The 17,628-nt window shown below is 49.8% G+C and overlaps 1 non-coding gene across 1 annotated transcript; it reads right to left on the reverse strand.

The window, feature by feature from the left end:
• Window positions 1–9,925: 9,925 nt before the first annotated feature.
• Window positions 9,926–9,999, reverse strand: TRNAI-AAU (transfer RNA isoleucine (anticodon AAU)). The gene has a single exon. It is a non-coding gene; the product is annotated as a tRNA-Ile (tRNA).
• Between the last annotated feature and the right edge of the window lie 7,629 nt (window positions 10,000–17,628).

Here is a 17,628-nt window from a genome sequence, read left to right on the forward strand (position 1 = left end):
ACCACCGAGCAGCCCTTGCACCGAAGATCAGCCCCCCAGCATCTCCACGATCTGCGTGGGGCCCTTTTGCACTGTGCCACTCGACGCGCCATCCCGGCCACTAGCCACGCGGCCAGCGGCCATCTTGGCGACGAACCCGAAGATTTAAACAGCAGGTCTGGTTGCTCCAGACCTACCCAAGCTCCTGTGAAAAGGAGCACCCGCTCTGACCTTGCTGGTCCGAGTGAACAGCATCTTTCAACTCCTGCGTGGCTTGCATTTGCCAAGGCCTGTTTGCTCCGATCAGGTCGCCGACACCGCCAACAGCGAGAGGCCTACGTGGGACAGCTCGTGACCGACTCCTGGACGTCCTCGACCCCGGGTATCCACGTGGCTGCAGAAAGAAGCTACCCGACAACGCCTGTTTGCACCCGACATCACCTGGTTCCACTCTGGTTCCACGGCAGTCACTGGCTAGTGACTTTGAACACTGTCCCCTCTGCTTTCAGGTCTTCACATCTACAGATCCACCCTTGGATCCACCGGAACTCTTCTCATCGAGCCGCCTGCAGCATCTCCAGCTCCAAGCACCATCGACCAGCGTGACGAAACCCGACACATCTTCGACCCTGTGCACCCGCTTCCTGTGGGTGAGGTAACTCAGCTCCGCCGGTGCTCCTGCACTGGTACACATCCCAAGGGCCTGTGTTTTAAGTTTCAGCTCCGTAGGTCACTCGGAAGGTTCCTAACTTTCTAACTTTGTGCTTTTTACGCACCATAGACTTTGTATTGAGAAGTGCGTGCACTTTGAACACTGCACCCGAGTCCCGTGGGCCTTTCCCGACTTAGTTAACTCCAGTCTCGAATAGCTCCAGCGATTCCCAAGGCCCTAGGCCTCTTCACTTTCCTCCTGGTATCTCTTATACCACTTATTTAGTATATGGTTTAAGTGGCCCCTAGGGCTCATCCATATTGTGCAACTTTTGTGTATTTTAAACTGTCTTGTGATTTTACGCTTGTGCTTCTGTGCTCATAAAGAGTCCAGGGGATTTTAATAGTTAATAAATCAACATATATTTTCAATATATATCTGTGTGGTGTCCCTTTCATTTGGTATTCAAGGGGGTTGTGTATGGTATAACAGCTGGCTTCACATGCCTTTCAGAGTTTAGCCTAAGACTGCTTTGTCCACGTTACCACTAGGATAACTGGTCTACAAGGTTGAATTACAACCATCATCATAAGGGTTGCTTGGCATGGTACAAAGTGATCACTAGAACTAGTGAGCATTATATACCAGGCCAACTTCTCACATTGGTGAGCAGCGGATTGGGATCTGAGCTTGCTGTTGTTTTACCATTGCAATCTTTGAGATTATCATCTGAAAGATCACACAGGTACCTGCTAGGTACATATAAAACAAGACTAGTATACTTAAGTTCTACTGAACTTAGTTGTTGTAGAGCAAAGGGAGTAGCACACCCTAGCTACAACTACTAGATAGGTTTAGTAGGTAAACACCAGTGTAGGTAGATTGCAACACATCCACCCACACTAGAGCAATGTCTGGAACAGAGGGGTCCAGTGGACTTACTCCTGTTGAGAGTGACCCTCCAAGGGCACCATCCCAGTTTGCTATTTTTCCTTTTAAGGAATTAAGACAGCTTTGTGTCTTAAGGGGTCTGAAGACAGGGCCTACCCCTACTACAGACCACCTAAGAGAGCTCTTGGATCAGTCTGAGGCTCTAAAGACCTCTAAAGCAAACCCCACAGGGAATGCTGAAGGAGGCCATCCTTCAGAGGATGACACTGTAGACACCCCTACCCCTATCATCCTAGTAGATGAGGAAGCCTCCACCACTGGAGCTCCTCAGGTAGATGAAGAGGAAGAAGAAGAAGAGGAGGAGGAGGTGGAAAGCAGTGAGTCAGATGATGACAGAGATAGTCAGGTGCTGGTCAGTAGACTGAACCAGGCTAACTTAAGTCAACTTGGGAATGAATCAGGTAACAACCCATTCAGACCCCCAGGTGGACTTAACCAGGGCCATAGGAGGAGAAGGCATCACTCAGGTGAATCCAACACCTCCCATGTCTCTAGAGGCTCTCATGGTCACTCCAGAAAGGAGATGACTAGCCCTCAGAGAAGGGAACATGAGGCCAAGATGAGAGAGGCTGAGCTTAGGATCCAGAGGCAAGAGTTAGAGGTTGCCCTGGCTAAGGAGAAACTTGCTAGAGCAAGACAGCCTAGAGAGAGTGGGGTAATAGAACCCACTGGTGGCAGCAATATCCACAAGGATAAAGACAGGTCTTTTGATAATAGAAACCTGAGTAAGATTGTGCCCCCCTACAAAGCTGGGGATGACATCCATAAATGGATTACTGCAATGGAGAGAGCCTGCAGAGTACAGCAGATCCCTCAGGAGCAGTGGGCAGCAATCTTGTGGCTCTCCTTTGAAGGTAGAGGCCGAGACAGACTCCTCACAGTTAGTGATGGGGATTCTAGAAACTACCTGGTCCTGAAGAGTGCTCTGATTGATGGGTTAGGCTTAACCACTGAACAGTACAGGTTAATGTTCAGAGATACCCAGAAGACACAGACTCAGGACTGGTCTGAATTTGTTGAGTGTGCCACTAAGGCTCTGGAGGGATGGTTGCTGGGAAGCAAGGTTACAGACTATGAAGGATTGTACAATTTGCTGATGAGAGAACAAATTTTAAATAATTGTCAGAACCAGCAGTTGCATCAACATTTGGTTGACTCAGATTTGACCTCTCCCCAAGAATTGGGAAAGAGGGCAGATAAATGGGTAAGAACCAGAGTTAAGCAAAAGAACCAGAACCAGAACCAGGGTGGTGACCAGAAGAAAACAGACCAGAAGGGTGGGGAGCAGAAAGCTAAAGACCAGAAGTCTTCAACAGGGCCCCAAACTGAGACAGAGGGTGGGTCCCAAACTTCCAAGAAGAAGAAGAAAGAAGGTCAGAAGAAACCCTGGTGTAAAACTTGTAAGAACACCTCTCACTGGACAAGTGAGTGTAAAAAGGGTGGAGCCCCCAACACTGCAGCCCCTAAGGCACCTGCACCCACTAGTACAGTTAGCAGTGTTGGTCCTCAAGCCAAGGGTTTAGTGGGAATCACTTTGGGAACTGAAGGAGATTCTGACCTAGTCAGAACCCTTACACAGGCTGTTCTGGTTTGTGAAGGGGACATAGATTTGACCCCTGACATAAGTCCCAGTAACCTGGGCAAATACAGACAGACACCTTTGATTAACAACAAAGTGGCTCAAGCTTACAGGGACACATGTGCCAGTGTCACTATGGTGACACCTAACTTTGTGGACCCTGGACAATACATGCCAGGCGATGATTACCTGGTGACCAATGCCAGCAATGTCACTACTACACATAGTGTGGCACTTGTTAACTTTTCCTGGGGAGGGGTAACTGGCCTAAAGAAAGTTGTGGTTAGTGCTGATCTCCCAGTAGAATGTTTGTTGGGCAATGACCTGGAGAACTCTCTATGGTCAGAAGTTGAGTACAGGACTCATGCAGAGATGTTAGGGATATCATCACATGTCCTTGCTGTGACCAGGTCACAGGCCAAAAAGTGCCTCTCTGAACCTCAGGTCTTGGATCCTGGAACAATGGACCAAGTACCTCCCAAGAAGAAGAACAGGAGGGTTAAGGCTGTGCCTTCCCAACTGCCTACAAGTGAGGATCAGGCTTCACAGGAAACTGATCTAGAGACCCCTGAAGGAACTGTCCCTGAAGAACTTGAACCTGATCAGGTTGAGTTTCTGGGGACAGGGGGACCTTCTAGGGCAGACTTGGGGCAGGCTCAGTTAACCTGTCCTTCTCTTGAACCCCTCAGACAGCAGGCTGCTGCTGAGGCTGCTGGGAATGCTCAAGGTGCCCATAAAGTATATTGGGACGATGGACTCCTTTATTCAGAGGCTAGAGACCCCAAGCCTGGTGCTACCAGGAGGTTGGTTATACCTCTGCAATTTAGGGGCTTCCTACTCACCTTGGCCCATGATATTCCTTTAGCAGGACACCTAGGCCAGAACAAGACTTGGGACAGGCTTGTCCCTCACTTTCACTGGCCTCACATGTCTGAAGACACCAAGGAGTTTTGTCGCTCCTGTGAAACCTGCCAAGCCAGTGGTAAAGCAGGTGGAACAACAAAGGCCCCCCTGATACCACTACCTGTGGTGGGGGTTCCCTTTGAGAGAGTGGGGATTGATATTGTTGGTCCAATGGATCCCCCTACAGCATCTGGGCACAGATTCATACTGGTGGTAGTGGATCATGCCACCAGGTACCCAGAGGCAATTCCCCTTAGGACCACAACAGCTCCTGTTGTGGCCAGGGCCTTACTTGGAGTTTTCTCCAGAGTGGGGTTTCCTAAGGAGGTAATATCAGATAGAGGTACCAACTTCATGTCTGGATATTTGACAGCTATGTGGAAGGAATGTGGTGTAAACTACAAGTTCACCACTCCTTATCACCCACAATGCAATGGGCTTGTTGAGAGATTTAACAAGACCCTAAAGGGCATGATTAAAGGATTACCTGAAAAGCTCAGGCGAAGATGGGACATCCTTCTGCCCTGCCTTTTGTTCGCTTACAGAGAGGTCCCTCAAAAGGGGGTTGGCTTCAGCCCCTTTGAATTGTTGTTTGGGCACCCTGTAAGAGGACCCCTGTGTCTTGTGAAGGAAGGATGGGAGTTACCTCTCAAAAAGCCTAAACAGGACATAGTGGACTATGTACTTGGTCTCCGCTCCAGGATGGCAGAGTACATGGAAAAGGCATCCAAAAACCTTGAGGCTAGCCAAGAATTACAAAAAGCTTGGCATGACCAAAAGGCTGTCCTTGTTGAATTTCAGCCTGGACAGAAGGTATGGGTGTTGGAGCCAGTGGCCCCAGCAGCACTCCAAGACAAATGGTCTGGACCCCATACAATTCTGGAAAAGAAGGGAGAGGTTACCTACTTGGTGGACCTAGGAACTCCCAGGAGCCCCCACAGGGTGCTCCATGTGAACAGATTGAAGGCATATGTCAGCAGGGCAGACATGGGCTTGCTCATGGCTACAGATGAGGGACAGGAGGAAGAGAGTGACCCTCTCCCAGACCTGCTCACTCAGAACCCTGAGGATGGCTCAGTTGATGGTGTGGCCTTAGGTGGCAGCCTCACTGAACATCAGCAACATGACTGCAGACAAGTTCTACAGGCATACAGGCATATGTTCTCATTGACACCCAGTCAGACTAACTGGTGTACACATGTGGTGGACACTGGTGACAGTCTTCCTGTAAAGAGCAAAATTTACAGGCAACCTGACCACGTCAGGGACTGTATAAAGACTGAGGTGCAAAAGATGCTGGAATTAGGTGTCATTGAGCCTTCAGAGAGCCCCTGGGCTAGCCCAGTGGTTCTGGTCCCCAAACCTCACACCAAAGATGGCAAGAGAGAGATGAGGTTCTGTGTGGATTACAGAGGACTCAATGCTGTCACCAGGACAGATGCACACCCTATTCCAAGGGCAGATGAGCTCATTGACAAGTTGGCTTCTGCCAAATATTTGAGCACATTTGACTTGACAGCTGGCTACTGGCAAATCAGGTTAGCTGAGGAGTCTAAAGCCAAGACAGCATTTTCTACCCCTAGTGGGCATTATCAGTTTGTGGTGATGCCCTTTGGTTTGAAAAATGCACCTGCCACCTTCCAAAGGTTGGTGAACCAAGTCCTCACTGGGTTGGATGACTTTTGTGCAGCTTATCTGGACGATATTGCTGTCTTTAGCTCCACCTGGGAGGATCACCTGATCCACCTGAAGGAAGTGCTTGAGGCTCTGCAGAAGGCAGGCCTCACTATCAAGGCAACAAAGTGCCAGATAGGGCAGAGCAAGGTTGTATACCTGGGCCACCTTGTAGGTGGAGGCCAAGTTCAACCACTGGAGAGTAAGATCCAGACCATCAAGGACTGGTCCCCTCCAACTACCCAGACTCAGGTCAGAGCTTTCTTGGGCCTGACTGGGTACTACAGGAAGTTTGTTAAGAACTATGGGTCCATTGTGACTCCTCTTAATGATCTGACATCCAAGAAGATGCCCAAAAAGGTTCAGTGGACAGAAATCTGTCAAAAGGCATTTGATGACCTGAAGAAGGCCATGTGCTCTGCACCTATCCTGAAGAGTCCTGACTACTCAAGAGAGTTCATTGTCCAAACAGATGCTTCTGAGTTGGGAGTGGGAGCAGTGCTTTCACAGCTTAATGTAGATGGCCAGGACCAGCCCATTGCTTTCATTAGCAGAAGGCTGACCCCCAGAGAGAAACGTTGGTCAGCTATAGAGAGGGAGGCCTTTGCTGTGGTGTGGGCCCTGAAGAAGTTGAGACCATACTTATTTGGCACTCACTTCAAGATTCAGACCGACCATAAGCCCCTCCTATGGCTTAATCAGATGAAGGGTGAAAACCCCAAACTACTCAGGTGGTCCATTTCCCTACAGGGGATGGACTTTACAGTGGAGCACCGCCCAGGGACTGACCATGGCAACGCAGATGGTCTCTCCAGGTACTTCCACTTAGAACATGAAGACACAACTGGTCAAGGTTAGTCTAATGTCCCTGCGTTTGGGGGGGGGTTATGTAGGAGAGTAGGGTCTGCTATCCTATGGTCACCCCAAATTTTTGCTTTTTGCTTCACTGGTTTCTGACTTAATGTGGCTGTGGGCCTGCTAATCAGACCCACAGCCTGCTGTTCTCTCTCTAAATTGATGCCAATGCACTCTAGGTGCATTACGAATTGGAACTGGTTCACCTTATGAGCCCCTGTAATAGTGCACCCTAGGTGCCCAGGGCATAGGTGTATCCAAGGCCTACCAGGGGCTGCAGCACGTATTGTGCCACCCCTGGCCTGGCCTCCATCTTTGACACAACTGGCTGAACACTCAGCTGGGGTAAGTCGGTGTAACCACCTCTTACTTAGGTACAGTATGCCTGTGCCTAACCCTAAACTGGACACATATGTTCCTATCAGCCACTCCTATGGAAGGCCTCATCAATCCTGGAGGCAGAGTGCTTGGAAATATGTGAGATGGTGCTCTAGCATGAGCTGAGCCTGTCTGCAGCTGTCGGGAACCACTCCCTAAGCTGTTCCGGGATATTGCCATACCATATACTCTTAAGTGCATTATAATCCTCGCGGTTAAATGCTATCTTTGGTTTGGCTTTATCAAAACATGTCGAGTAAGGTGTCATACGAATTGGAATACTATCCCCTCGCCAGTTCTGGCGACGGGGATAGCATTCCACCCTTCTAGAGGGACACGACATGTGTGTAGCCTTAACCCCGGTTAAAGTTAAACAGAGCCTCAGCTCCACAAAATGGACGCTGCCACCACAGACACAAGTCTGGCCTCCTGCTGCTGACCGAAACTCGGCAGATGGTGGCCTGGACAAAGGGTTTCCTGCCTTGGGAGGTGCGAGCACCACCCCAGACAGGATTTTGTGTATTAGGTAGGACAGGGCTGAAAAGAATCAGACATGCCCGGGGCACACAAGGTGTCCCCGTGCATAGGCCAGCCCAAACCGGTTCTGGGGCCTTCCAGCCCCAGTCCTGGCGCGGAGCTGGACAAAGGAAAGGGGGTGTAACCGCCCCCCTTCCTGGTTCCTCCCAGAGGAGGGACCTAGTAGGTGATCCACCCCCTAGATTGGAATAAGAGGGGGAGCAGTGCCATTGCACAGCAGATCATCCCGAAATCAACTTAAACTAAGAAGAAGACTGGACTTCGACATTCTGCTGCACAGAAGACTGAAGAAGAATCTCCCTTGTGGCCAAGGAGTGACCACCCTGTGAACACAGGTACCAACCAGCAACTCGACGTCTGCTTTGCCGCCGCCTCCCGCCGGAGCCCGAGCCCAGAGCCCGACAAGAACCAGATTCCCAGACCTCTCAGAGCCCGATCCACAGTCCCTGCAAAGAAGGGACCCGTGGAGGCACCGAGTGACGTGGGACCGGACCTCTTGGAAGACACTCGTAAAGCTGACTGCGCAGCTTCTGAGGCATCCTCGACGTTGTGCTTTGGGGATTGAGAACCCCCACCACCGAGCAGCCCTTGCACCGAAGATCAGCCCCCCAGCATCTCCACGATCTGCGTGGGGCCCTTTTGCACTGTGCCACTCGACGCGCCATCCCGGCCACTAGCCACGCGGCCAGCGGCCATCTTGGCGACGAACCCGAAGATTTAAACAGCAGGTCTGGTTGCTCCAGACCTACCCAAGCTCCTGTGAAAAGGAGCACCCGCTCTGACCTTGCTGGTCCGAGTGAACAGCATCTTTCAACTCCTGCGTGGCTTGCATTTGCCAAGGCCTGTTTGCTCCGATCAGGTCGCCGACACCGCCAACAGCGAGAGGCCTACGTGGGACAGCTCGTGACCGACTCCTGGACGTCCTCGACCCCGGGTATCCACGTGGCTGCAGAAAGAAGCTACCCGACAACGCCTGTTTGCACCCGACATCACCTGGTTCCACTCTGGTTCCACGGCAGTCACTGGCTAGTGACTTTGAACACTGTCCCCTCTGCTTTCAGGTCTTCACATCTACAGATCCACCCTTGGATCCACCGGAACTCTTCTCATCGAGCCGCCTGCAGCATCTCCAGCTCCAAGCACCATCGACCAGCGTGACGAAACCCGACACATCTTCGACCCTGTGCACCCGCTTCCTGTGGGTGAGGTAACTCAGCTCCGCCGGTGCTCCTGCACTGGTACACATCCCAAGGGCCTGTGTTTTAAGTTTCAGCTCCGTAGGTCACTCGGAAGGTTCCTAACTTTCTAACTTTGTGCTTTTTACGCACCATAGACTTTGTATTGAGAAGTGCGTGCACTTTGAACACTGCACCCGAGTCCCGTGGGCCTTTCCCGACTTAGTTAACTCCAGTCTCGAATAGCTCCAGCGATTCCCAAGGCCCTAGGCCTCTTCACTTTCCTCCTGGTATCTCTTATACCACTTATTTAGTATATGGTTTAAGTGGCCCCTAGGGCTCATCCATATTGTGCAACTTTTGTGTATTTTAAACTGTCTTGTGATTTTACGCTTGTGCTTCTGTGCTCATAAAGAGTCCAGGGGATTTTAATAGTTAATAAATCAACATATATTTTCAATATATATCTGTGTGGTGTCCCTTTCATTTGGTATTCAAGGGGGTTGTGTATGGTATAACAGCTGGCTTCACATGCCTTTCAGAGTTTAGCCTAAGACTGCTTTGTCCACGTTACCACTAGGATAACTGGTCTACAAGGTTGAATTACAACCATCATCATAAGGGTTGCTTGGCATGGTACAAAGTGATCACTAGAACTAGTGAGCATTATATACCAGGCCAACTTCTCACAATCACCTATATGCAATTGATTCATTTAATCATTCTATCAGCTTCCCCTCAAAGGAAATATAGAGATACACATGATACAGAAGAAAATACATCTATTTTCAACATTAAAGGAGCATCAAGTATTGGCTTGGAGACGGATTGAAAGTATGTCCTTGGCATTTTTAACTTTATGCTCTACAGACTAAACTAATAGGCTCAATAAATACATAGCATACTATTGAAGAAATAGCAGATGATGAAGTGCTACCAATTGTTTACCCGGGATAGTTGGAAAGCTTATATTCAGCTGTTTACATTCATACTATCTTTATATTTCATCAACAAGACAAAACAAAAATGACCTCAATAAATTGCAATAAATAAGAGATTTAGTTACCTGGCGTTAGAACTTAGAACCATTAATAGATATTTCAGGAGCTTTCAGAATAATAATTAATTCTACAACTATATCAAATGTATTCATCCAATCCTTCAAGCAGCATTTGATCCAAGGTGATAAACAGTCAAAAATGAGACACAAGAAACATTTATCTTTTTACAAACAATTAAACTTGGCCTGTACAGGGATCGAACCTGTGACCTTGGCGTTATTAGCACCACGCTCTAACCATCTGAGCTAACAGGCCATTTTGCATGGAAAGGGGCGACCACTCGGTCCCCCCGAACGTATGGCGGAGTACCACGATCCCCCCGGGAAGCCATCTTGGGCGGGAGGCGAGTCTCGGCTGGTATGCCCGAAGCGGCGTAGCCGGGGCGCGCCTTTTCCCGCCCTAGAGTGGGTTGGCCTAGACACTGACGCGGCTGGCCACGCCCTAGGGGCAGGCAGGGGCGGGTTTACGCCCGCCCTGAAGACGGATAAAAGGAGAAGCAAGATCCGAAGGCATCCTCTTGTTCCTGTGCTCTGAAGCTGCACCTCCTCGCTGCACGTGAGCTCGAGACGGAACGAAGAGCCAATTTTGAGCGTTGTAATCGTTCTTGTTTGTTTTTCAGATACTCTGTTGGAGAATGCCGAAGAAGGCGGGAAAGCGCATGACTACTGACCAGATGCTGCGCGTTCTCATGAAGGAGGTGACCGACCTAAAGAGGCGAATGGATAAAGACGAGGAAGGGGGGCCGAAACGTCCTTTGGCGGGAGCAGCCCCGGGAGGGAAAAACAAGAGGCCCAGGAGGGGAGCAGCTGGGGGAGACAACCCGGGTCCCAGTACCCCGCTCGAGGCACCAACTCCCGTGCCGGAGGAAGGGAATCCGATTCCCGTTGTGGTCACCCCCGTGTCCGGGGAAGATATGCCGCCCGAGCTGGCAGCACAATTAGCAGCGTGGTTGGGAAAAGGTAGCGAGGGCGCCACGGCTGTCGACGCACAGGAGCTAATGAAGCAACTGCGTGAGTCACGGGAAGCAGCGAAGGTGTCCACGCCGGCTGCCGCTGTAGAGAAGCCACAGGGGACGGGTGCAGTAGCAGAGGCAACGTCCGGTGCAGGTAAGCGGCCATTGCCGATTGCGAGGGATGAGTCAGCACCCTCTCGTAGGGAAAAGTTGGGTCAGCATGTTCCTTTGGCTATTAAAGAGAAGATATGGGCAGGGGAGTACGTAAACATCTTCTCGTTGCTTACTGATCACTATGAGATGGAGCATGTTAAGGGCCAGAAGGAGCTCATGCATCCGAGTGTTTGGCGCGCAAAAATGGCCGCCTTTAAGGTAAATGAAAACATTGGCAATTGGGGCCAAGCGTGGGGGGTTTTTACATCGATCTTGGGGGAACGAAGGCCCGATCTGTTACCCGAATTGCCGATTTATCAGTCACGAATCATGGGGTACTCGGTATCACACGAGGGTAATCATTGGTTCTGCTATGATAACCTGTTTAGAAAGGCTAAGGAACATGATAAAAACTTAACGTGGGATTGTTATGATTCTGTGTCATGGTCCAAAATGAAGGAGACTGGTATGTTAAAATTGCCATTAGTAGGGAGTATCGTTGGCGAATCCTCCCGCCAGTATGCGGGGACGCCCTTTCGGTCAGGTGCGGGTACCGACAATTACTCGAAGTCTGCCGGCAATACAGGAAAAAGGGGGGTTTGTTGGAACTTCAACAGGGGTAAATGTACTAGGCCCCAGGGATCGTGCAAATTTAGACACGAATGTAGTGGGTGTGGGCAATCATCCCATCCTGAGTCCACGTGCAGAGCCAAAACGGGTGATAACGGGGGTAGAGGAGGCGCCAAACAGGTCTAACATAGTCCGAGGGGCGCCTTTACCTACCCCGATTGATACCTTGGCAATGATTCCTTGGCTCAGTGAATACCCGGATCGTACTTCTGCTGGGGTGTTGCGGAACGGGTTTTCTTATGGTTTCCGCATCCCAGTGGGGGACTTTCAAGGTGCAGCGAAATGTAAAAATCAGCTATCGGTCTTTCAGCATACGACCGTGGTACAGGATAAGATCAGGAAGGAGGTTACTCGAGGTCGAGTCGCCGGTCCGTTTAGTGTACCACCGGTTCCTAACTTTGTTTGTTCCCCTTTAGGTGTGGTCCCAAAGAAGGACCCGGGTGAGTTTCGGCTGATACATAATTTATCAGCCCCACGTGGTCTTTCCGTAAACGAAGCGATAGACCCGGAAGTGTGTTCGGTGCGGTACGCTTCCTTCGATGAGGCCGTAGCCATTTTGAATCGCCTGGGGCCCGGGGCGCTGATGGCAAAATCTGATATCGAGTCAGCGTTCCGGTTGCTCCCGGTACATCCAGACGATCAGCGTCTCTTAGGTTTCATGTTTCAGGGTCATTATTACATGGATAGGTGTATGCCGATGGGGTGCTCTATATCTTGTGCCTATTTCGAAAAATTCAGTAGTTTTCTACAATGGGTCTTCACAAGGAAGACGGGTTTCCAAAATGTGATGCATTACCTTGATGATTTTTTGTTCCTGAGGGCAGCCGGGGATCCGGAATGTGGGCAGGCTTTGGCGCAGTTTTGTGTCTTGATGAATCAGTTTGGCGTGCCATTGGCACCAGGTAAGACTGTGGGGCCTTCCACTTGCCTCGAGTTTCTGGGGATCGAGTTAGACTCCGCAGAAGGTTGTTTTCGTTTACCAGCTGACAAAGTGTCAAAGTTCAGGACATCCCTGCAAATGTGTATAAGTGGACCTAAGGTTAAGCTGCATCAATTACAGCAGTTAGTTGGCCAGTTGAATTTTGCCCTGAGGGTTATACCAATGGCCCGCCCCTTTTCCCGTTCGATCGCTCAAGCCATGGTCGGCCTGAAGGAGTGCCATCATCGCACAAGGCTCTCGGCAGAGGTCCGCCAGGACATGCGCATTTGGTTGGCATTTCTGGCGGATTTCAATGGTCGAGTCGTCTGGAACAAACCAGCCGTGTCCTCTGAGGAGCTGGGGCTGTGGACAGATTCGGCAGGGAGCATAGGTTTCGGTGCCATCTTCGGCACAAGATGGTCTGCACAAAAGTGGCCGACATGGTGGCATGACAGTGGACTGACAGGTAACATTGCTTTCCTGGAACTTTTCCCCATTTTAGTGGCCCTGAGAACTTGGCCCGAAGGGTTCAAAGATCACTCTGTGGTATTTTGGTCTGACAATATGACCGTGGTCGAGTGTATCAATAGTCAGGCAGCACGATGCAAATGGATTTTGAGACTGCTCAAGGAAATTGTTTTACTGTATATGCAATTGAATGTGCTATTCAGAGCAAGACATGTCCCAGGGGTAATGAACCAGGCGGCTGATGCACTGTCTCGTTTTCGTATGCAGGCTTTCTGGGGTTTCCTTCCCACAGCGGACCCGGAGCCGGCACCCTTTCCCGAAGCTCTCTGGTCTCTCGGTGCCCCGAACTTCGTAACCTCGTGGGAGAGAGTTTAGCACCCAGGACGAGGAAGGCATATGAAGGGGCGTTCCGGTCCTATTTGGCCTTTTTGGGGACTGATAGAGAGGAGCTTTGGGGCCAGGAAGAGTGGGTGGTGAATTTTCTGATGTCCTTACATCGGGTCGGGAAATCGGTGGCCACGGCTCAGAGGCATCGGGCTGCCATTTCCTTTGTTGCTAGGGCTCACGGGATCCATGACCCGACAGCGTCTTTCGTTGTACAGAAAGCGCTACGGGGGTGGCAACGCCTTGAGGGTCGCAGAGGAGATGAGAGGCGCCCGATAGGTTTGGATAGGCTGGCCCAGTTATTATCCAGACTCCCTGCTACGTGTTCATCTCAGTTTGAGACAGTGTTATTCCGAGCCGCTTTTACGCTGGCATTCCATGGGGCTATGCGGGTAAGCGAACTAGTGGCGAGGAACAAGCAGGATGTGACAGGAGGATTGTGCCAGGAGCACGTCCAGATCAGAGGGGAGACGATGACGGTCTCATTTGTCAGGTCCAAGACCGATCAAAGTGGGATGGGTGACTGCGTAATCATACGCAGGATTCCCGGGTCCTCCATGTGCCCGGTAAGGTGTCTAGAAGATTATTTAGCACGAAGGGTGGCATCGTGGGGGGGGACCTTGTTGAAACACGCTGACGCCACCCCACTGACAAAGTTTCAGTTTCAGCGGGTGCTTGCGATGTCGATTGCCGCTGCGGGCTTGAACCCGGGCGAGTTTGGGACCCATTCCTTTCGGATAGGGGCTGCTACAGAAGCTACAGCCAGGGGTCTGGATGTTGAACAAGTTAAACGGGTGGGGCGTTGGTCCTCCAATTGTTATAAAAGGTATGTGCGGTTGCACATGTTGTGAAGCTGTAACAATGTACTCACGCTTCTTGTTTTTGTTTGGTTTTCAGTTGCGCAAGCCTACGAGGCGGGGCGGACTTTGCAGTCGACCCAACACCGGGCCAGCGGTCAGACATCACCGGCTGTGAAAAAGGAGGTGTGGGTTGTGGGCCACTCATACGTGAGACGTGCCGCAGACGTATTCAAGGCAGGTGATATGATTCACGTAGCTGGGGAATACGGGTACAGTGTGTCCTTCTACGGAAGAGGCGGTCTCTGTATTGACCAGTTTCAATCATATTTTGAGGGTTTGCTAGGGCGGACGAGGTCACCGCCGTCTGTAGTCATAGTACATCTTGGGGGTAATGATTTGGTCACCACTGGTAGACGACTTCTTCTTGAGGCGATGCTTTCCACTGTAAGTTGGTTAGCGAGGAGAGTTCCAGGGTGCACAATTGCGTGGTCCCATATGATCCCACGAAAAGTGTGGCGGGGGGCTATTTCGGTTCCTGCCTTAAATCATTCTGTTAGGAAGCTTAATAACAAAGTGAGTAGGTTGTTCCGTTCCAAGACACTGCATTCTATTTCACATGGGTGTATTAATGATGACAGTATGTATTTGGGGGATGGAGTGCATTTGTCTCGGGTGGGGAATGAGTTACTCATAGGAGACTTCTTAGCATGGCTAAAAACGTTACACCATGACCTTTAGGTAGGAGTGTTGTGGGGGGTCCGGATAGCCGGTCAACTATCCGGCCTGTGGCGGTAAGGTCATAATCGGTGAGCACTAATTGGAAGATCCCTATGAGTGGGCGTCACCCAGCACGGATGGGAGCGCTCGGGGGAGGTGGCCATTGGCCCCTCAACGGGGAGGCGGTCCCTTCTAAGGATGGGTCGCCGAAAGAAAAGGAAAGGCGGTCAAGGCCCCTTCCTGGGTAGGAGGGGTTACAGCCCCCTCCTGGGGAATTTCCCGGGGCCAGGACGTCTGCGACGGCAGATGTGGTAAGTTGTGTGGGGTTTGGGGGGGGGTCTACGCTACCTTCTAGATACCTCACACGAGTCCTCGTACGACCTCTAAGTGGCGTCAAGTTTTATTGGGGCCCCCGTCAAGTCAAGGGAAATTGGTAATTGCACTTGAGGTACGCCTCTGGGCCGCCCCTCACAAGTGAGGGCGATATTTCTGGGTTAGGGATCTTGACACCGGTTACGACCTTGCCGTTGGCCCTTAAACGTTAGGATGTACAATTTCAAAATTTCAAGTAAATGTTTTGTAGGATGTTAGTTCGGCTAGGAGAACCTTTGTATTAGAGAATCTGTTAAGGTTAGCCAAACATCGCAATGTGGTAATGAAATTGTACATAATATGAAACTGTTTATTTAATGTTTTAATTTTGTTTCATATTTTAATAAATATGGCCGGGAGGGTTACTCCCTCCCGTCTTCCAAAGACTTCAGAACTGTTTCCGGTTTCCCATCCTTGGGGATTGTGTTGAGAGGGGGTGGCGGGTATCTCAGCCATATGGAAAGGGGCGACCACTCGGTCCCCCCGAACGTATGGCGGAGTACCACGATCCCCCCGGGAAGCCATCTTGGGCGGGAGGCGAGTCTCGGCTGGTATGCCCGAAGCGGCGTAGCCGGGGCGCGCCTTTTCCCGCCCTAGAGTGGGTTGGCCTAGACACTGACGCGGCTGGCCACGCCCTAGGGGCAGGCAGGGGCGGGTTTACGCCCGCCCTGAAGACGGATAAAAGGAGAAGCAAGATCCGAAGGCATCCTCTTGTTCCTGTGCTCTGAAGCTGCACCTCCTCGCTGCACGTGAGCTCGAGACGGAACGAAGAGCCAATTTTGACCCACCCACCAGCCCCTGAGGACAGCAAGTAGTTTTTGAATAAAGTTGATGGATAACTCTGATTTTCGTTTACAGGTTGTGGTATTATCGTGATGATTTTGAGTATGTAATAAAGAATGGTCGATTTGTGTTACGTTTCGCAAATAAAGAAATTCTGCTTTAGTGTTCATTGGTAAGCATGCTTTTAATAAAAGTGTAGTTGCTACTGTCTTTTTAGTTTAGTCATTTAGTTAGCATTGTCGTATTTATTTTGGTCGGGCGGTAAGGTCATGATCGGTGAGCACTAATTGGAAGATCCCTATGAGTGGGCGTCACCCAGCACGGATGGGAGCGCTCGGGGGAGGTGGCCATTGGCCCCTCAACGGGGAGGCGGTCCCTTCTAAGGATGGGTCGCCGAAAGAAAAGGAAAGGCGGTCAAGGCCCCTTCCTGGGTAGGAGGGGTTACAGCCCCCTCCTGGGGAATTTCCCGGGGCCAGGACGTCTGCGACGGCAGATGTGGTAAGTTGTGTGGGGTTTGGGGGGGTCTACGCTACCTTCTAGATACCTCACACGAGTCCTCGTACGACCTCTAAGTGGCATCGAGTTTTATTGGGGCCCCCATCAAGTCAAGGGAAATTGGTAATTGCACTTGAGGTACGCCTCCGGGCCGCCCCTCACAAGTGAGGGCGATATTTCTGGGTTAGGGATCTTGACACCGGTTACGACCTTGCCGTTGGCCCTTAAACGTTAGGATGTACAATTTCAAAATTTCAAGTAAATGTTTTGTAGGATGTTAGTTCAGATAGGAGAACCTTTGTATTAGAGAATCTGTTAAGGTTAGCCAAACATCGCAATGTGGTAATGAAATTGTACATAATATAAAACTGTTTATTTAATGTTTTAATTTTGTTTCATATTTTAATAAATACGGCCGGGAGGGTTACTCCCTCCCGTCTTCCAAAGACTTCAGAACTGTTTCCGGTTTCCCATCCTTGGGGATTGTGTTGAGAGGGGGTGGCGGGTATCTCAGCCATACAAATTATTGGAAGTCCAGCATATGAAGAAGTGCTAATGATAGTTAACCCGGGAGATTTGGAAAGCTTAACTTCAGAGGTTTACCATGAAGTTATAAATATATAATATCAACATGAAGAAACTTATATGACTTTAAAAAAATTACAATACAAAAAAGATTTTCATACTTAGTGTTAGAACTTAGAGCCATTAATGTTTTTTCCATGTGTTTTAGCAATAAATAACAATTCATCACCTATATGCAATTGATTCATCTAATCATTCTATCAGCTTCCCCTCAAAGGAAATATAGACATACACATTATACAGAAGAAAATACATCTATTTTCAACATTAAAGGAGCATCACTTATTGGCTTGGAGACTGATTGAAAGTATGTCCTTGGCATTTTTAACTTTATGCTCTAAAGACTAAACTAATAGGCTCACTAAATATATAGCATACTATTGAAGAAATAGCAGATGATGAAGTGCTACTGATTGTTAACCCGGGATAGTTGGAAAGCTTATATTCAGCTGTTTACATTCATACTATCTTTATATTTCATCAACAAGACAAAACAAAAATGACCTCAATAAATTGCAATAAATAAGAGATTTAGTTACTTGGCGTTAGAACTTAGAACCAATTATAGATATTCCAGGAGCTTTCAGAATGATAATTAATTCTACAACTATATCAAATGTATTCAT

This window comes from Lissotriton vulgaris, chromosome 4_1, assembly GCF_964263255.1.
Source record: "Lissotriton vulgaris chromosome 4_1, aLisVul1.2, whole genome shotgun sequence".
In the NCBI taxonomy this organism is placed as follows: Eukaryota; Metazoa; Chordata; class Amphibia; order Caudata; family Salamandridae; genus Lissotriton; species Lissotriton vulgaris.